This window comes from Mauremys mutica, unplaced genomic scaffold (genome assembly GCF_020497125.1).
Source record: "Mauremys mutica isolate MM-2020 ecotype Southern unplaced genomic scaffold, ASM2049712v1 Super-Scaffold_100033, whole genome shotgun sequence".
NCBI classification, from domain to species: Eukaryota; Metazoa; Chordata; order Testudines; family Geoemydidae; genus Mauremys; species Mauremys mutica.
The window spans coordinates 6,649,259-6,651,925 of NW_025423255.1; the positions used below are offsets into that span (position 1 = coordinate 6,649,259).

The following is a 2,667-nucleotide window of genomic DNA, read 5'->3' on the forward strand; positions in this document are numbered from 1 at the left end:
TGGTAGCTTGTTCCTGTGGTGAATCATCCTCGCTGTTGAATATTTGTGCCTTAGTTGTAATATGAATTTGTCTCTTTTCACCTTCCAGCCATTAGGTCTTGTTATGCCTTTCTCTGCTCGATTCGAGAGCCCTTTAATACCCAATCTTTTCTCTCCATTAAGGCACTTCAACACTTCAATGAAGTCACCTTTCAATCTTCTTTTGATCAGCTAAACAGGTTGAGCTCTTTCAGTAGCTCACTAGAAGGCATTTTTCTCCAGCCCTCAGAACATTTGGTGGCTCTTTGCTGCCCTAGCTCCAATTTCACAACATCTTTTTCAAATGAGGACACCAAAACTGGAGTCCAGTATCTGTCTCACTGATACTGTGCCACCTCCTGTGACGTTACTGACATAATCTGTAACTGTATAGATCACCATTGCAACCGCTATTCTATATTTGCAGCCAATATTGTAGAAAGATTGTCGTGTAAGGGGTCTATGGAGAGGTTCTGATTGGCTGATTATAATGATGCCATCTCTAGATATGTTTCATTTTTGTAGTTGATGTTATGAATATTGGCTCTATGCTGCCCGTATTTCAAACTTGTGCCATAATGGAGGACAAAACAGCTACCTTGTTAGAAGTGGCTTTGCCAATAGATGGAACCTGGGATTTAAACTCCCAATGATCACACTGTGTTTGGGATCCATTTGAATTCCCCTTCCAGGTCTTTGACACTTTCATCTCCACTCATAGCGACTCTGGTATAGGATTAAAGAAGTCAAAGCATCATCTCCAAGCACAGACAACGGAGAATGCTTCATCACATGACACTTTGAGAAGTGGATGGATAGAATGTGATGAAGATAAACTCTGCCTGGCTCAGACAAAGGGTAACAGTTCTGCAGTGATGAGGAAGGAGGGAATCTCTGAGTCACCCGTCCACGGTCGGGTCTTCCCAGTGCTCCCGAGCCGGAGAGTGGCGAACCCCCTCGGTCCCGCCGTGAGACTGAGGAACAGGAGGCCTGTCACCACCATTCCTGCCGTCCTGCATTCCTGGTGTCCAGCCTCCCACAGGGCCTGCCAGCGAGGAAACCCACCCGTCGTCTGGACGCCCCAGGGCTCCTCCTCAACGGCTCTAAACCAGCCAGAGAGTGGAAGGTCCTGGGCCTCGCGCCGGCCCGTGGGACCCGCTGCACCTGCACAGGGGGGAAAGGTTTCTGTGCTGGGGCATCATTTAATGTTTTCCAGTTTCCAAGGGAGGGTTTATGGGCCTGAGCGTTAAGCTCCCAAAGCCAGTCGCTGTTTCATTGCATTCATTACGTTTGCATTTTCCCCTCTTCCCCCAGGTTTCTGTACCTTTACCCTGACTACATTTCCCTTTGTTTGTGCCAAACCCCCTTGTCTCCTCTTTATTGTATTTACAGCTCACAAGGAGGGAGGCTAAATCCACTGGTGACAGAGACAGGAGGGAGTCGAGTTTGTATCTTCTGAGAAAAGGGGCTTTTTCCTTTCCTATTTCTCCCCTGCCATTGCTAACGTTTTCCTTTTGAAGCGCTGCCTTATTCAGCTTGAGGTAACATTACCTTTTGAGATAAAAACTACAAAATACAGAACTAGAGACATTTTTTAGAAATCTGGGATTTAGACATTTTATTTAAAGCAATGGGGGGTGTCGGAGTTTCTGAGAAGGTTTTTGTTTGCAAGAGGCAACATTGTTTGATCTCATTGTACCAAAGGGGAGATGGTTGTCTGTAAAGGAGAGTGAAGACTAAATGCCTCCGATGAGGATGGGATTCAAACCCATACGTGCAGAGCACAATGGATTAGCAGTCCATCACCTTAACCACTCGGCCACCTCATCTGAGCTGTAAAAAAAAAAGACAGGACAAGAAATCTAAGGCCAGCAGAGATAGGGACACTAAGGAGTTTCCCAATACTAAGCGTAAGCAGGAGCTGAATGAGCTCCCCCCTCACATCTAGCGATGAGCTGGGGGAAGACTTCAGGAACAGGCCGTGTTTGCATAGACACCCCTACTCTGCCTAGCTATGCAGCATGAGGGGGCCGCTTCCCCAAAATGACCAGTTTGGGATGGTGGTGGGTTGCAAATCACTTTAGCATTGAGTGGAATGAAATGTTATTCTCCTCCCTGTACGAGTGAAGGGCAGCAGAACGTACCTAGGCCGTCCTGACGGAGGGGTGGGTGGGTGAGGAATCGCTTTCATTGGACGGCAGAGAAGTGATTGAGGACGTCACCCTAACCCAGTGGTCCCCAAACATTTCACACTGCGCCCTCGTATCCATGGCTGTGGCCCCTCAGAAGCTGCGGTCGAGAACCGGGGCTGGGAGTGGGGCCGGTGCTTGCTGGGGAGAGGGGTGTGGACAGGGGTCAGGGGGTCGAGGCCGGGCTGGGAGCCAGGGGCCCAGGCTGAGGGTGGGGTTGGGGAAAAGCTGGGACAGAGTGGGGCTGAGTGGGGCTCCCTCCCTGCCCTCCATGGGGGCTGGCTCAGGCCCTGAGGTGCCCCCATCAATCTTCCTCTGTGTCCCCCTAGGAGTCACGCCCCACATTTTGGGGACCACTGACCCCTACTCGCTCAGCAGGGGCTAGTGATGCCAAAGCCCAGGGAAAGGGAGAACAAGTGCGGGGGCCCCAGCACCGGAACCCTGCCCCCCCCACTTCTGT

General features: G+C 50.4%; 1 non-coding gene across 1 annotated transcript; it reads right to left on the minus strand.

Moving 5' to 3' along the window:
- Positions 1-1,765: 1,765 nt before the first annotated feature.
- TRNAS-GCU lies at positions 1,766-1,847 on the minus strand. Its single transcript has one exon. It is a non-coding gene; the product is annotated as a tRNA-Ser (tRNA).
- Between the last annotated feature and the right edge of the window lie 820 nt (positions 1,848-2,667).